General features: G+C 45.1%; 1 long non-coding RNA gene across 1 annotated transcript; it reads left to right on the top strand.

Moving 5' to 3' along the window:
* Nucleotides 1–4,779: 4,779 nt before the first annotated feature.
* On the top strand, nt 4,780–17,922 carry LOC126523301 (uncharacterized). Its single transcript, XR_007597624.3, has 3 exons — nt 4,780–5,000; nt 11,838–11,918; nt 17,731–17,922. It is a non-coding gene; the product is annotated as an uncharacterized lncRNA (long non-coding RNA).
* The last annotated feature ends 1,067 nt before the right edge of the window (nt 17,923–18,989 follow it).

Genomic DNA, 18,989 nt, shown 5'->3' with positions numbered 1-18,989 from the left:
CTCGTTGAGGAGATATTTTAGCATGCCCCAGGATTTGCCGTTACGCGTCTGCCTGTCGATTGAGTCAAAGACCTCGTCCCATTGCTGCTTGCGGTGAGTCCGACAGTGATTTTTGATGGCCTTGTTAAGTTCGGAGATCTTTTTCCTCAATCTTCGGTTAAACTTTTGTCCCTTCCATCTTAGAAGCAGCGCCTGCTTGGCCTCGGTCAGATGGGCTAGCCTGCTGTACATCTTCTCTACCTCCAGGTCGTTGACGATCTTCTTAGTGGATGACGCGGCGTCACTCTTGATTCCAGTCCCAGTCCGTGACAGTGAATTCTCTGGATTTACTTCGGGCGACTTCGAAGCGGCTCTCGAGCACGTAATGGTTGCTACCAAAATTCATTGCGGTGTTACTCCACTCGGCTCCCTCGACGTTCTTCACGAACGCCAGATCGGGGGTGGTGTCCCGGCTCACCGAGTTGCCGATTCGAGTGGGGAAAGCCTTGTCCGTGATGAGCGTGACGTCCATTTCGTTGACGTTCTGCCGCAGACCCCAGCCCTTTCTCGTGTCGTAGACGTACCCCCATACTCCGTACGGTGCGTTGAAATCCCCGACGACGACCAGGTGATGGGTGCCAGTCAGGTAGACGTACTTCTTGAGTATCGTTTTGAACTGCTGTCGCGAGTCCCTAGTATTGCTGTAGATGTTGAGTACAAACACGGTGTTTCTCCGCTGGTTGCGTTGTCTTGTGTTGAGCAGAACCTCCGCCATGACGTATTCGACCTTGCAACTCGCCAGCATCAGGTCGCGAGACAAGTGTGTAAGCCTCCCGTCAACTAACGTGCATACTCCTTGACCTTTGGGCTGCACGGAGATGGCACGATAACCAGAGAGAGATGCGGCAGAGACGAGGGTTTCCTCTAATGCTATTACTTGTGGTTTGTCAGGTAGCGATCTAAAATATTGCTCCAACGGAGCCCTCTTATTGTAGTACCCCCTGCAGTTCCATCGCCAAATATTGAACCCCTCTTTGGAACTATTGATGATTAGATTAATTGCCTGGGGTACCCGCTGTAAGCACAGCGACACGTAAAGAATGCCCCGCACTCTGACGCGCCGGTGTGCTCGTAGGCCTGATTTGAGTCCCCGACGCATTCGGAACAACGACCTGCATCGGAGTTACGGACGTATTATTTGGGATCATCAGACGCTCAAGGGCATCCATGCGATCAGCCAACGCACCTAGGCCCCTCTTCGGGTCTCCTAGGGCGACTTGCACCTGTGCTAAGCATTGCTGTAACTGCCGCACACTCTTAGTGAGCGTGGCCAGCATGCCTGTAATATATCTTTTGGCTGTGCGAAAATGCAACACGCATGATCAAACTCAGTGTGAGTGTTTGTTGTAAATTATTTTGGCCTTTTCATCTTTCATTGAACAAAGAGAAGCGGCTTCTCTGAATCGGCACCGTGAATTGCAAAATATTCTCACTGATCGCTTGGCGTGGGAAATAAAGCACCGAGTTCTCGTTCACAGCCAACACAAGACAATGCCCAAATATTTACCTCTTCCCGCGGCAGCGTTGTCATGAATTTCAAATATAGAAAATTTGAAATCACTATCGTTAGTTTCCTGTATGAGACCGATGACCTTGCTCAGCAGAGCGATCACTGCGGTTGGTAAACCAGCATGATACAGAAAAGTATTGCACTTCACCATTGCATTTTTGCTCTGTGGAGCATATTATCCAAAGGATAGCACATAACAAGAATCAAATGGCTATTTTTGAGGATGCTATTTTCGTAGTACGGATGAGTGCGTCGTACAGGACGGGACCAAGTAGACTGAAAACAAACTGAGGAAAAAATTCCTAACATTGCCTAACATAGCAATAAGAGTTAGCATGGTCATGGCGCATGGTTAGACCATGCAATATGAAACCCACAGATATTTGTAACACAGCGTCTACCACTGCCTCGGACGCTCGCACAGTCTGCAAATGGCCGCTCGACCACAAGGCAAGTGGGATTCAGATTGTACGGTATGTCTGTATTACTAGACAAAACTAATTTGTTCGTGGGCGGGAACCTTGTCCATTAAACAAGACAGTCACGCGGTGTATATGGAGATAACAAATTGAAAGCTTGTCAAAGTAAATAGCTCAACTTATTCCGCAGCACAGCGCTACCCACGCTGACTGGACCTCACATGCCTCGTAACTAATAATTGCTGCTAAAACTGAGCTTAGAATTAGTGAGGATGCTTTAGTAGGGGTCCATTCATGAAACGAATTTTCAGATATACATAACTGATCTCTGCGGCTGATTGTAGGCTCAAACATATGCGCACGCATTGAGATGGGTGCTATGTTTGCCCTACTGCCGTACAGACTGTAAAAACTTTAATATGCTTTACAGCACCGTTTCTCACGTAGAAGACGCCATGTCATGCCAATTCGACTGCGTGTGCTCGAAAAGAACCGCCAGAAACTGCCACCGAGCGCATACCTGGCATACAGCATGGAGCGCTCGCCCAAGCCACCATTCCGACGACTGCTCATAGATGGCGCGACAGCCTACACAATATGGCGGTGCCCATGAAAAAGGGCACCACCATGTTGGCTGAAGCCAAATCCCTCAGCAGGAATTTTCTGAGCATGTGCAGAATACCTAATTTCGGAACGAAATTTCAAAATTTTCCTTTTCCGTGCTTGTAAATGGGCCGCACGTTAGCAATGCTTTTAGTTACTTGCACGTGTGGTATAGAAAATATGGCACCATATCAGACATTTGTAGATAAAGATTCGTTGGTGGAATAGGGTAGCAAACATTTCTAAGCGAGATTTTCAATTTATGTGCGAGACAAATTCATTGCTCCATGAGGAAAACTAATGGCTTATGTTTGTTATTGGAATTCAGCTCTCTATGTATACGGCAGACGTGATGATCAAGATGATGATTTAGCGCTTTAGCCATAGCACACACCAACAATGCGGTCGCACAGTCAATCGTATGTTTGTAAGAAATGCGCAGATAATAGAAATCGCTGGAACCCACGCATGTGTGAAAGTCGGGGATAAGAAACGCTGGTAGGAGTATATGTAAACGTACAACCTTGTTGTATACTGGCATGGTCCCACTCCGGGACATTGGCCAAGAATCGGGTAAGTCCACATGAAGTGCAAAAAAGAGTCCACCTTTTAAATGGGTAACTTAGAATCGAAAGATTGGGCAACCTGCGTGATTTTATTAGAATCAAAAATATGCAGTAACCCTCACAATAAAAGCTCAAATTCAATTTGCATGAACGAAAAGGAGGCTTATATTTTTGTGTTCAGAGTTTATATCTCATTGATCTTAAAACAAAATCTTGGATTGCAGCGCTAACCTTCCCATCTCTATGCCTAAGTGTATAGGCACCCAAGAATAGTACATTTTGAGCAGGTAAATCTAATCCGAAAAAGTGGAGTGGTGTTTCTAAAGTTCGTTTTCTTAAGGTAACAAGTCATCGGGAAGAAATTACAAAATTTTCTATGGTCTCATCTTACCTAGACTTACGAAAAATTGGGGAGGGCGCCAGACGAGTTCGGGCTAAATAAAAATTTTGAAAATGTATGCGAGAACGAAGCCTAGTCATAGTTACTTCATATTTTCGTTGGTTGCCCCAGATTACTTTTACGGGGTACAATAACTATTTAAAATTACAACGAATTTCTTATAGATTCGTACAGAGAATTCTCACAGCGTCATCTGTTTTTGAAATCGTGAGGATAATAAATTAAAAATAAAATTATGTGGTTTTACTTGCCGAAACCACGATCTGATTATGAGGCACGCCATAGTAAGGGACTTCAAAAATCTGGAACGCCTGGGGCTCTTTATCTTGCACCTAAATGTAAGTACACGGGTGCGAAATGAGGCCGCCGTGGCCGAGATTCTGGCAGCTATGATCAAGGCTTATGTAGACAGGATTTAAAGGAATCGGCTAGCTATCCACGCATTCGCCAATGAATCAGCCGCTTCATTTAGAACTAGGTCTGCATGCCCAGTTACCCAGAGTAAATGGATATTAGTTAGCTTTAGAGGTAGTAATGATTTAAACGCTTACAATACCTGAGAGTCATGAGGTGCTATGAGTGAAGTACACAAGGGCATAAAATCTATTACAACGACTACATAATGTATCGACGCAATAATTTACGAAGGGGCCAGTACTATCGCTGAAAGTTCTACAAGAAAGATTCCTACAAAGTCTGGAAGCCGCAGTGAAAATGACATATCGAGGATAGGCCTCTATATACCAATAGCACATTTTTCTTCGTCGCTATGGCCACCAGTCGCTATGACCAGATTTGTTTCTTATTTCATTAAAGACCCTGTTTGGTAGCCCTTAACGAATTTGGTAACATACGTGTTTTGCCTTACTGGGAAAAATATCGTCAAATTGTACGGAAAGAGAATTTTCCCCGTGACAAACGGGCTTTACATGTCTCATTCTAACGTTCAACGAGAAGACTTTCTACAAAAATAACATGATGTGTTTATTTATTGGTTATTTCTACTTTAACTTCTAATAGTGCTGCGATTGTTTTTTTCATTGACAAGGCCATTACAGCGTGTTGATAACCGCAAGAACAGACAATAACAAAAGCGCAGCTGTTAACATACGCTTCTGCCGGTCATTCAAAAGTGCTTCAATAAAGCTTTAAAGACATTGTCTTTCCTTGCCGCACATATGGGTCCTGTAAAGACTTTGAGGTTCCTCCAATAAAAACTAAATTTAAGTTTGAAACAGACATGTGCCGTCGTGACCCGAAATATAGTGAAGCTAATTTGTCTGCCAGTCCACGTCTGCCTATTTTAGGAACAATCAATTTTATCCGACATTTCGAAACTATTTTGCTGCCTGAAAGAAGACGCTGTTACGATGAACTTTTCCAACAAAAATATCTTATTTCGCCTATATCTCATGGGATTTACATGCACCTTGGCGCTCGACGCTAGCCAAAATACTGTGAAGGTAAGGAGGTGAACATCGTAACGTGAGTCGTTCCTTGTTGAAGCGGTTATTTTCAGCATCAGTAAAGAGAAGGGCTACATAAGCGTTAGCTTAATTTTTTAAACGTATTGGCTCTACTAATGTATGAAATTTCAGTGTGCCTTGTTGTTTATGGCAAGCTTACTTATCAATTTTAACTGTATTAATCCTGCAGTACCTTAAGGGTTACAGACTGGATTCCAAGGGAAGGGAAGCGTAGCAGGGGTCGGCAGAAAGTTAGGTGGGCGGATGATATCAAGAAGTTTGCAGGGACAACATGGCCACAATTAGTTCATGACCGGGGTAGTTGGAGAAGTATGGGAGAGGCCTTTGCCCTGCAGTGGGCGTAACCAGGCTGATGATGATGATCTTCTGGTGGTGCACTGGCTCCCCGCATCAGTTTCATCAGCAGGTCTCATGGTGTTAGGTTATACGCTGGCACGCCGCTTACTTCCTTGGCTATACCAGAGGTTTCTTTTTATGCGAAACACTTCTTCTGAAAGGTTCCATATCTAGGGTCCTGCCATTTTTATGGTTAGGCAACGTGGATAGGTGAACATAAATGTCAGCAATGATTTGGAAAGTTCTCCCCTCGGTTAAAAGGGGAAGAAAGTTCGTTCATTCATTCAAACAAAGCAAGCTTTATAGCCTTTTATTTACTACCTTTAGGGCACTTGTACCTTCGAAGTTCAAGCCAAAGCAAAGGGAAATCATCTATGCTGAGCAGAAGTCCTGAGACTTCAGCAGTGAATCTTGCCGTGTGTGCCGGCGTGGTTGCGTTCACAACCACTGTGTCGCGCGATGTCAATGCAACCGGGGCATTAAGAGTCGAAAACAATTATAAGAACGAGAACTGATCAAAATAAATATTTTTTTTAAACGAGTCTCTTCAGACTCAAGTAAAATAATTAAGCCGGATAAAAGGCATATCTCTGCTACTACCTTTAATGACATATATATATGATGATACAAAATTTTATCAATATTATACTACAACACAAAATAATGAACTGATCGCCGCGGTGGCATAGCGGCCATGGTGTTTCGCTGCTCAGCACGTGGTCGCGGGATGAAATCCCGCAGCGGCGGCCGCATTTCAATGGGAGCGACATGCAAGAACGCCCGTGTCCCGTGCATTGGGGTTACGTTAAAGGTCCCCTGGAGGTCGAAATTCATCGGGAGCCCCTCCCCCCCCCCCCCCCCCCCCTGTGGCGTACCTCAAAACCAAATCGTCGTTATGGAACCGAAAACCCCAAAATTGAATTGAATAACGAACTGCCAGCATCATCCTCACTGTATTGTGCTTGAAAGCAGACATTAAATCTTTTGACCAGGTAAGATGTTAGCGCTAGGAGCTTAATCTTATAAAAACAAAAGTGCGCAGCCATGGGAAAGAAATATGGGGGGGGGGGGGGGGGGTAGGACGTTCCACAATCAAAATCTTATTACGAGGTGCACTGAAGTGGAGGAGACTGCAATAGTTTTAAGCACTTGGGGTTTTTTAAAGCGCCTTCAATGTGCGGTGCAAGAGCATTTTTTGCATTTCGCCCTGTCCAAACGCGTCAGCCGAGGCCGGGATTGAGCCCTCGGTGAAGGATGAGTATTGTAGGCGCCAATCGACGCAGAATTCGTGCGTAATAGGAAACCTACACTATTTAGCAAAGGTTGTGCCATGTATAGCATGTGGCCGTCGTTGTCAGTGTCCGAATAGTTCTAAAAGTTGCGTTAATCCTGCCAGGTCAATTTATTTCTGGTGCATGAGCATAATACTACACATCATCAGTATCAGCAGACACTGCACGACGTATTCATCAAAAGCTAATTTTGTGACTCTACTAGGCAGCCTTTTGTACCTGCACCTCCTTCTATACTTATTCAAACTGGCGGATTGTCATTGGTCGCCATGTAAAAATAAAATATTGTTAACGTGCTCTCGCTAATCACTGATAGAATGACCACACGTCTCCCTTATTACGAATTTTCAAAGTCCTAAATGTTCATAAACTTTTCAGATGCATGTTAATTTTTGTTTTATTATCAGAAATCTGCAAAAATACGAGTAACTTGCTGCCAATCGCAAACTTCCATGAAAAAACTTCATCTTGAACAACTTCGCGTCATGAGCAGTGTTTTCTTACGCAGCCTGAAAATAACTGAGGTGTACCGACATTACATCAAGCCTCACCGAAAATTGACAGCAAAGCACTGGGACAATCCGGATAATCGCCACAGACGACTCCAGAGATTGGACCCTGCCATGAATTTTAGGCTACCACCGAAAATTCAACGAAGCTGTGCCAGTCTTCTGCACAGACTAAGGCTGGGGGTAGCGTTTACGCGTGGATACGTGCACCTCATGCGACGCACCGAGTCTCCACACTGTGAGGTGTGCAATGTGACTGAGACTATAGGTCATGTGCTTTGTGACTGCCCTAAGTACGTGGAAGAGCGTGAAAGGTTGGACAACGACCTTACGCGTCTCGACAGCACACCGTTGTCGGAGGACGTTATTTTAAGCCCTTGGACAGATGCTCAATCGAGTTTCAAGGCCATTCAGGCATTACTGAACTTTTTAAAAACTACGGGCCTGGATTGCAGACTTTGAGCATGCCAAATTGCTTGCGATATGTTCTACATCTTCCTTCTATCGTCATCGTCACCCATCATGCACATCTTCCCTCTTTCTTTCCCTCTTCCCCTTCCCCCAATGCCGAGTAGCTGGCTAGAGGAATATATCTCAGGCCGACCTCTCAGCATTTCGTATCATTAAACTTCTCTCTCTCTCTCTCTCTCACCGGCTGTGCAGAAAAAGCTCGGTTTCACTGAAGAAAGTGTTGCGAACATTGTCTAAAAGTGATGTGTATATTAAGCTAATATAACATGATATAACTGTCAACCCGTTATATTTTGCTTTGCTGTATACATGCTGTTATTTATTTCTTAATGTGTTTACGCATATATGTTAGTTATGTTGTGTTTCTCACTCTACTTTCTTATGTACTTTTTTTTAACTATAGGCACTTGCGTACCTTCTATGGCGTAAAGAGTCTGTCAAGAGTCAACGTTTCTGAGAAATTTGTATGGAAGGCGGAGCCTGAGGTGCCGCTTCTTTCCTACTTTGCTTCTCACACCATTACAAGCGTGAACATGTTTATGAGAAATAAGTCAAACGATATCAAAAAAGAGCCTCTATATCGACGATGCAGCTACGTTATACTATGATAGCCATATTAGATTGGTCTTGGATTCCACAGGGGAGCGCAGCAACAGCACGAAGTTTCACGTCTGTTCACAAACATCTGGCAGAAATATTTCTCGGCGATATGAGTTATCTGCTGTCGCCGCCGATTTTACAGCTACAGTGGATGACGCAAAGTTAAACAGCGTCATAATCTAAGCTCCACTGCCTTGGCCGACGTCCGCGTTCCCCCATTTTTCACACAGCTTCAAGATAGTTATCCAGTGAATGAACAACTTCCTAAAAAAGATGATTTACAAAGAACGAAAAAGAAAGCAAACCATCACATGAGGGAGACACATGTTTAGCGTTGACCTCTGTTAACCATAAACCGCAGGTGCTCGAAGCAACAAATCACAAATGAAGCCGACAGCTACTACCCGTACGAATGTCGCAGCCGCAAAATGCACGAATTGTTACGTCAACGCAGTCAGGTTGATGCCTATTCGCAACTGCACAAAAATATTCGTAGAATTACAAACATCCGAGTTATTCGGAAGCCTTTGGAAAAAGAACATGACCAACCAAGCGGACCCATCTTGCGGGTAGTGAGAATACTATAGCTGGGTGGGTTAACAACTGCTGTAGCCTCTCTTTACAAAAATACGCTTGTTTGCGGCGCTGGCACAAAATGTGTAAAGTTTCGTAATGAACCGCTGGTAGCAGAGATTACTATGCATTACGAAGCTATATGTTAGTTTTAGTGGTACACTTTAATGTGAATTTATCGATATGTAGAAAAGTACACCTAAAGATGTTTGCAACCAGGGACATTGGGCGCTATAACGTAAAACTGTTCCAAACTTTTCTATTCCAATTCTGCAATCAGCCCATCGCGATTGGTCGAAAACCTTTATGGACCAGCCCCATTTCAACCGCGATAGGTCCCCATCTGATATGACGTGTACATACTGATTATGCATAATTTGAGAGAACACAACAAAAATAGTTATTTCTGATTCGACGCCTTTTTGCCATTAGCCCTCGGCTTATACGTTACGTTATACGTTTACGTTATACGGTCCCCTATAACGTAAAACAATTCCAATATGTTTTTATTACAATCTCCTGACGTCAAATTTGCGTAACCGCCCACGCAAGCATCGGGCGGTAACCCGCAGGGTTGTTTGATCAGACCAATCAAACGCTCTCCTCGTTGATAGGCGGTCACTATTGTCTGCTTGAAAAACGAACAACATTGCCTATACTGAGCGGCTTCTCTTATCTAATTGGCTGACAAGAGGGGAGGAGCGCACTCAAATTGAGAGCGATTCGAGGGGGCCGAGCCACTGCACTGAAAATCGATAACCGCATGAAGAAGATGCTGCCGGCGTCTGCGATTCGTCCGATTTCCCTTGCTTAGCTTGCAGTGGCTGGTCGAAAATCACGGCAGCATGCAACGGAAGGTTAAGAATGACGCTAAAACGGATTCTCAGCAAAGAATAGTTGGCAGAACGAGGTCATAAGCGTGCCGAAAGTGATCGGAAACGTTACGCGGCCACTCAAGAAGTTTTATTATACACAAATAAACCCATGCTCTCTGGCAGGTGCGAGTAGCCAGTGCTTGAGCGATCGGCGGCAGCCATCTTTTATTCTTTAGGAACGGGGCAGCCTGCGGCTATTCAGAAGAAAATTCAGTTTTGTTCGGCATATTAAAGCATGTTTAATGCGTACACGTCACTTTGACGCGGTGAGATCTTGCGGTTTTGTGACGTCGCGTGACAGGCAGGTGAATTTGGAGCAGCCCGAAAACTTTGGACCCATAGGCGAGTGCTAATGGCGAAAAGGCGTGGAATCATAAATAACCATTTTTCTTTGTGTACAGTGTGTACACGTCATATCAGACGGAGAGTGATCGTGGTTTTCGTGACATCGCGTGACAGACAGGTGAAGAGGGGGTGGTCCAAGAAAGTTTTTGACCAATCTGGAGGGCTGATTGCAGAATTGGAGTGGAAAAGTTTGGAAGAGTTTTACGTTATTGTGCCCCAATATTTGCTGGTATATTTAAAAGTGACGCGTCTCGGTGCGTAAATCATATTTTTTCGCGAGATGACACCCCAAATGCTATCAACTCGAGGCGAATGTATTAAGTGTTAGCGGTAAGAGTATTAGTACAATGGCGCAATTATTTGCGCCGACACGCTAGCTTCGCAGTACGAAGTCAACCTCACAGGGCAACCACTTGCTGGATGAGTACATCATGAAGTGAACGTAAATCTCAAACAAAATAGAGCTGTCTCACGATATCGCTATCTTGAAGTTTCTTTACTATAGTGCTGTCTGTATGCTACTAATGTAAATGTAGCCCACCTACATATGTTCGTATTCTACTTGTTTATTTATACACTTACTGGTTAGAATTTTACACAAGTAGCGGCTATGCTTAAATGGCTAATAAGTGGCAAACGTGCAAGCCATATTTACATTGATTGGGTAGTCGCTTCAATAATAATAATGAAACAGTTACGTTTAAGGTGCAAAATAATGCCTAAAGATATAAATATTTGAATTTTCAGGCTTTATGTGCAGGAACCGCTATACGATTATGAGGCACGCCCGTAAAGACGGACTCCGGTTTAGCTCTGGCAACCGGGGGTTCCATAACGCGCATATAAATCTATGTACACGGGCGTTCTTGCACCAAAGCATGGCTGCCGTGACCGGTGAATAAAACCTTTCAGCACTAGAAAAGCAAAGGAACATACCTGTCAAAAAGATGACAATTACAAAGTGATACCCACGGAGTTCATTTTGAGGCACAAGGATGTTTTTAGGCAGTTATAGTGGCTAAGTAAATGTAAAAAATACCTCATTACACTAGTGAAATACTTTCAGGCCAAAGCCATGGCTCACATAAAAGGAATAGACTCATTGAGCTATGTACACTGTCACTTGATTCCCGCCTGCGTGCATTGTGCCCGCAATGTTTCAAGCCGGGAATAATTAAACAGCCTATTTTGTGTGTGTGCGCGTGTGTGCTTGTGTGTGCTTGTGTGTGCGTGTGTGTGCGTGCGTGTGTGTGTGTGTGTGTGTGTGTGTGTGTGTGTGTGTGTGTGTGTGTGTGTGTGTGTGTGTGTGTGTGTGTGTGTGTGTGTGTGGCTATAATGATCCATACACGGGCAGATATTTCGTAACCTTAAATATATAAACTGGCCGTGTTATTAGAAGACGAGCGGTTTAATTTATTTATTCCGTAGGTTCTAACACTTGTGTTTCTTTTCCCGGGAGTATTTTTCTTTTGGCTGCGCAAACATGTGTTCAGAGCGTTCACCTACCTGTAATGTTTGCGCTTTCCTTTCCTATTGCACGTTTTGACACAGTTGTCATTATGGTCGTTACCAACGACTGCACTGATGCATGAAACGGACACTTGTTCATGCTATGCTGGAATTGAAAAGCTTGTACCATGTCTTTATCATTCCGTAGACATCATGTTTCGTAACCCACCATCTCATCAACCTGCTGTTGGCTGTGGCCAATAAAACCACTTTTATATCACTCCTTATTTCTTAAATTTAGTTAATTCGACAAAAGGTCAGCCACGTTTTTCTTTTCTTTTTTGTGGTTCTTCTCGGGGGCAGATCGACCAAGCTGAGGAGCCTACTCAAGCACCTTCTACGTCAATGCGAGGTCTAAAGTACTGCGTTGACGTCGGATTCCGAGTAAGAGCATACAAAAGTATTGTCGTAGTCTGTTCATACACATTCTTAAAGAACGGTATTGTCACTGTAAATGCCGAAAAAACAACGATTGCTGAGGGGCTCCCGGCATCTTCAAGCCAGACGTTGTTTAGTAGTTCATAAACAAGGCAAATTTTTAGCTAGCTGTGACCTAACAGAAAAAATTAACTGCAGTTTAGCTCAGCTAACCCTGGATATGCAAAGCGACAGCTTGGTTCAGCCTGGTAAAGTCTTGGTTTCGCATGGTTAACTTTTGATTTGGCTGTAGATATACTTAGGTACAATGATCCTTAAGCAAGGTATGACAGCTGTGCCTAAGTCGGTGGCTAGACATGACTGGGATTAGGCTTGGGTAGACACGCATCGTTCGACGGTACGAAGCCTGTTGTGCCACAGTGAAAGCGTAAGTGCTAGACATGCAAAGAGACGCTGCGAACAAGCACAGCCTCGAAGCACAAGCGGAGAGGGAGCGAACCTGGTCGCTACACTGGTCTCGGCGGTGCGACGCCTGTTGCATTCCGGACCCTCTTCAGTGAAGCAGTTCGCCGGGCGATATCCGCGCGATGGTCAGACGCCGCTTGGCGGCGACAGGTCAAAGTATCTCGCTGCCGCGCAACACTCAGAGAAGACAGCCCGGCCTCGCCCTTATCCATGGCCAAGAAAGAACCATAGAATGAAGAACCAACTTTGGAGAAGGGAAACTGTACCTTCCGCAGTGGTACGAAAATAAGCAGCGGCAGCGCATGGAACCTAGCGGGGCCGACGCCAGATGGCGTTGCCAAACCAGGAAGCGGATTTGTAGCCTTAAATATATAAACTGGCCGTGTTATTCGAGGACGAGCAGAAATGCGGTTGTTTGCTTTTAATCAGGGGTACAATCAGGGCTCGATGGGAACCAAAGATCAGTGGGTCGCCTCGCATTGGGCGCTCACGGGAAGACTACAAATGTAGCTGTGCAGGGTGATATGGGCTGGACTAATTTTGAAGTGAGGGAAGCTCGTAGTAAAATTGAGTATGAAGAACGGCTGAGGAATATGAAAGAAAGTGAATGGGCTGGGAGAGTGTTTAGGTATCTGTACAGGAAAAACATTGATTCACAGTGGAGGAAAAGAACTAGGAAGCTTACCAGCAAGTATGCGGCCTGTAGAGTGGGCAACACAGCAACAAAGAAGGTCAAGCGGAAAGTCAGAGAGGCTGAACTAATCTCATGGGTGGCGGCAATGGAAAAGAAACCTGCCATGAGTAACTACTTAAGAGGAAAAAACGAAATGAGGAAAGAAACAATTTATGATAACTCAAAGGGAGGCTCATTACTTTTTGAAGCGAGATTGGGATGCCTTAGAACAGGTACCCATACAGCGAGATATAAGAAGGAAGGAGAAGCATGTGCTTGCTGCAGTAAAGTTAGGGAGACTATGCAGCATGTTTTATTGGAATGTGAAGACGTCTACCCAGCGGTCGATTTAGACACCACTGGCCTCCTTGAAGCCCTTGGGTTCAGCGAGAGCAGTGGAAAAGTAAACATGTCCGCAATAGGCATTAGTAAGAGGCGATCGGAGGATTGGTGGAAGAAAAGTAGGGAAACGACAAAAAACGGAGACGTACAAGAGCACAGTTCGAAATAGGGGATGAGAAAATTTGGGTGTGGTAGTTCATAGTGTCTTTTTTCTATTGTTTAGCCTAGGCAGGACATTAGGCAGTATAATAGCAAGAGCTTGGTGGCGCAAACCACCGCCCCGTTCCAAAGGGGACGCTCATAACATCCATCCATCCATCTAGCGGAAGTGCAGTTTTTTAGCGCCAAATCCAACATGGCCGCCTTCCGCTGGTCGCCTGAGCCGTGCTCGCCCTGCTACCTATGCGGCATGCCTCATTGCCTAGGCTGCCACGTAGTCGGTGCATTCTAATTGCCAGGAGACCAAAGAGCCTCTACTGACGCCCATACAAACAAGCCACAAGTGAGTGAACAGGACGTGCAACTTTATTTGCAGAAGAAAAGCAGTGCACCTTCTCGTGCAAGAGCAGAAATAAAATTTGCATTTCGAGATGCGCTGAGAAGCTTACTTACGCCTTCGCATATGGCGGTCTGGTAACGAGCGACAATCCGCAGCGCAAGCAAATTGGGCAGTGCACCACCTGTTTGCATGGACAGTCGCCGTAACTTGCATTGCGAATCAATCAGGTGACGCGGGCATCTACTGCCGCGGCCAAAAGAGCGACATGGACTACACGGAATTTTATCGTCAACTCCTTTAAGACCTGCACGTTTCTTCTTTTGTTTTTTTCGCGTGCCTCTAGTGTGTAACTCGCACTTCGTGCCCCGCATTCTCAATATGGGCATGGTCGGTTTTGTGGGCATCACGAGTATGCAACCACTTTTACAATCCTTTCGACCCATGTAGCTATCAACTTCATACCCTTCGGATCATGTAATCACCTATGCTGGTCTCCATTCACGCCACATCACGGCCGATGAAGGCCCACAAGCATAATTTGCCCACTGCTGTAGCAGGAAAGGTCTAACGGGGAGCACCAATTACAGTGTGAGTAAATGGGGAGTCATTGTCGCTGTGTGGACTGCAGGAGCAGATGGTTACCTTGTGAGACTGTTGCCCAATGCAGCTGACCAGGTCGCCACATCCGAGAAATGTTACACGGCAACCATGACCGAGTGGTTCAGCATTGAAATAAGACTATGCAATCAAATCACTTCAGCATATCTCTAATATACAGCATTGGCACCATACACTCTGCATTGGCTACGGTCCACATGACAACAGTGAGCATATACGCACACGGTTCACTTACGGCACATTTAACCGTCCGACTGCAGGCATATTGCTTGCCTTCGTCGCACATGGTGGTCTGGTAACAAGCGACAACCAGCAGCGCAAGCAGACTGAACAGAGTGTCCTGCCTGTTTACACTGACAGTCGCTATTGAAGATGAGCAACTTGCATTGCAAAGCAATCGAGTGACTATAATATGGATAGAATTGAACAAGCTTTCAGGAACGGAGGAAGCCTTAAACCAGTGAAGAAGAAGCTAGGAACACGCAAGAATCAGACGTATGCGTTAAGAGACAAAGCCGGCAATATCATTACTAATATGGATGAGATCGTTCGAGTGGCTGAGGAGTTTTATAGAGATTTATACAGTTTCAGTGGCACCCACGAAGATAATGGAAGAGAGGATAGTCTAGAGAAATTTAAAATCCCACAAGTAACGCCGGAAGAAGTAAACAAAGCCTTGGGAGCTATGCAAAGGGGGAATGCAGCTGGGGAGGATCAGGTAACAGCAGATTTGTTGAAGGATGGTGGGCAGATTGCTCTAGAAAAACTGGCCACCCTGCATACGCAATGCCTCATGACTTCGAACGTACCGGAATCTTGGAAGAACGCTAACATAACCCTAATTCATAAGAAAGGGGACGCCAAAGACTTCAAAAATTATAGACCGATCAGCTTGCTGTCCATTGCCTACAAAGTATTTTTAAGGTAATTGCAAATAGAATCAGGAACACCTTAGACTTCCGTCAACCAAACGACCAGGCAGGATTCCATAAAGGCTACTCAACTATAGACCATATTCACACTATCAACCCCTCTATATAGCTTTCATTGATTACGAGAAAGCGTTTGATTCAGTCGAGACCTCAGCACTCATGGAGGCATTACGGAAACAGAATGTAGACGAGCCGTATTTAAAAATACTGAAAGATATCTATAGCGGCTCCACAGCCACCGTAGTCCTCCATAAAGAAGGCAACAAAATCCCAATAAAGAAAGGCGTCAGGCAGGGAGATACGATCTCTCCAATGCTATTCACAGCGTGTTTACGGGAAGTATTCAGATACCTGGATTGGGAAGAGTTGGCGATAAGAGTTAATGGAGAAAATCTTAGTAACTTGCGATTCGCTGATGATATTGCCTTGCTTAGTAATTCAGGGGACAAACTGCAATGCATGCTCACTGACCTGAGAGGCAAAGCAGAAGGGTGAGCCTAAAAATTAATCTGCAGAAAACTAAAGTAATGTTTCACAGTCTCGGAAGAGAACAGCAGTTTACGATAGGTAGCAAAGCACTGGAAAGGGTAAGGGAATACATCTACTTAGCGCAGGTAGTGACTGCCGATCCGGATCGTGAGACTGAAATAGTCAGAAGAATAAGAATGGGCTGGGGTGCGTTTGGCAGGCATTCTCAGATCATGAACAACAGGTTGCCATTATCCCTCAAGGGAAAAGTGTATAACAGCTGTGTCTTACAAGTACTCACGTACGGGGCAGAAACATGGACGCTTACGAAAAGGGTCCTACTTAAATTGAGGACGACGCAAGGAGCTATCGAAAGAAGAATGATGGGTGTAACGTTAAGGGATAAGAAAAGTGCAGATTGGGAGAGGTAACAAACCCGAGTTGATGACATCTTAGATGAAATCAAGAAAAAGAAATGGGCATGGGCAGGACATGTAATGAGGAGGGAAGATAACCGATGGTCATTATGGGTTACGGACTGGATTCCAAGGGAAGGGAAGCGTAGCAGGGGTGGCAGAAAGTTAGGTGGGCAGATGAGATTAAGAAGTTTGCAGGGACAACATGGCCACAATTAGTACATGACCGGCGTAGTTGGAGGAGTATGGGAGAGGCTTTGCCCTGCAGTGGGCGTAACCAGGCTAATGATGATGATGATGATGATAGCAGGAGATATGGAAACTAACCCGAGCCTCCCTTGAGTGCTTCTACTATGCTTGTTTTATTACCAGCGGCGCGCGGTCGATTTTTTCGCCCTCTGTGGCCATTTGTTGAACTTGAGTGTGTGCGGGGCCTGCTAGAACTGACTAAGCGAGCGTGGCGCTCCTCTTAGCCATGCGCGCGGCGAGTCACGTGGTCAGGCGGCGACCCAGCTGCGGTGAGCGCATGCGCCAACACGGCGGCACGGCGGAGCTAGGAGCGGCGCGTTGCCAAGGGTACGGCAGCTACGGTCAAATGAAGTTCAAATTGCAGGCGATGGTGAAACTCTGCTCGACGCGGTTAGTAGAACGTTGGCTTTAAAAAACCATTTCTGTATGTGTTAAAAGGCTGCTTACTTATGTTTGACTATACCATGCCGTGCGGCTAAGCAAGAAGCAAACGTTTGCCATCTTGTATCAACATGCGTTCACATGAGTTGATTAGGCTCAAATTGGCTAATTATGACAATATATTTATGTGGAAGAGTAAGAAATATTCCTTATATGCTTCCAGTGCCAAAAAGGATTTTATCATGATGGTATTATGCATGTTGTATCATTACTTATTCTTTAATTTTTCCTATTCTTTCCACTTTCCCTTGCTCAGCTTAAGGTAGCAAGCCAGATACAATCCCGTTACAATTCCTGTCTTACCATGCTCTCTATCTCAATATCACTTGAACAGTTAAGTCTGGTGGTTTTACGTGCCAAACCACAATATGATGCTGAGGCACGCCATAGTGGGGTACTCTGGGCTAATTTCGACCTCCCGAGGTTCTTTAATGTGAGACAGAGTGAGACTGTCTCACTCTGTCTTAACATATACAGGTGTGTGTTTTTGTGTGTTTGTGTGTGTGTGTGTGTGCGCGAGCGTGCGTGCGTGCGTGCGTGCGTGCGTGTGTGTGTGTGTGTGTGTGTGTGTGTGTGTGTGTGTGTGTGTGTGTGTGTGTGTGTGTGTGTGTGTGTTATATATGCAGGGTATATATACAGGTTATATATGCATCGCGGCCTGTTTTAAGTCATGCCGATGCTCACGTCTGAAATAAACACGCTCTTTTCCTTTTAGTGCACTTTCCGGAAATGCTGCCCACCTTATGGATGTGCACCCCCAATATATAGGTGCATAGTGCCGTAGCCCGTGTTCAATGAAATGGAAGTGATGTGTTGAATACGGAACAGGCCTCAAAACTTGGCGAATAAACTGTCACAAGGAGCCTCAAAATAACATACATGACACAGCTTTACATCACACATTCAATTGTTGTTTGTGCGTATTTCTTCATGAAATCCCCATTTTATTTTATCCTTCCTCCATTTTTTACACTAGAAGAGCTTCTAACAGGTTGAATCACTCCACAAGAAAAGCAGCAAAGCGAGAAGAAGGTAAAAGCGGGAGCCAACATTTCGACAAGTGGACTTGTCCTTTTCAAGGCATATATGCTTCCTTGGACAAAGTATATACAGTAGGATTCTTCTAAAGTGGAGAAGGGGTAAGAAGGGTGGGTGCGGGAACGACCGAAGGTCTGCTAGGTTACGAGCGTCATACAATATTGTTCTTCAATATCGTCATTCAATATCGTCAAATATTGTTCTTTCCCGCCGGTTTGCTGGGGCTGCGGCAAAGCTCCCCACAAGACTAATCCGAACGGTAAGCAATTTCCCCATTGCGTGGATTGTGGTGCAACCTCACACATCGCACTCAGCTCTTAATGCCCTCAACGTGATATTTCCAGCTTGGCCTCCACTACAATCCACACAATTGATGATGAAACAAGTCGCATGGGCGGAACAAGCTGCTCCTCCCGACCTAACTGAACTTGTTACCAGTTTTCGCCATGATTTCGAAGAAATACGGAAAGAAAATTGGAGACGCCGCGATATCGTGCTCAAGTCAAAGAACGAAACTCGATCGCCAACCCCTAAACGCAGTCGCTCCCTTAAGAATCGTCAGGGACGTTCTCCGATACGCCGTGTCTAACTCTTCCCCGACAACGACTGCGGTTACTCTCATGTAATTAGGATTCTCAGACAAGAGCGGGCTCAAGAATCTAATAAACTGAAGCAAGCGATCCGATCAGATATTGTTAAGGCTATGACAAAACAACTAGATGCCATGCAGGCCACTTTTCATAATATGTTCGACAAACTGCCTCGCAATGTCCTCAATGATGACAACAAGCCAATGCCACCTTCATGACCTCTTTGGCTGACTGGGTGCAGTAGAACTGTCGCAGTCCTAATGAAGCGTGTTCCACACTCCACAATTATGTTCAAAGGTATCGACCCTTATTCCTTCTTCTCCGTGTAAAGCGCGGGATGTGCTCC

This window comes from Dermacentor andersoni, chromosome 6 (genome assembly GCF_023375885.2).
Source record: "Dermacentor andersoni chromosome 6, qqDerAnde1_hic_scaffold, whole genome shotgun sequence".
Lineage (NCBI taxonomy): Eukaryota > Metazoa > Arthropoda > Arachnida > Ixodida > Ixodidae > Dermacentor > Dermacentor andersoni.
This window is presented reverse-complemented; position numbering and strand designations above follow the sequence as displayed.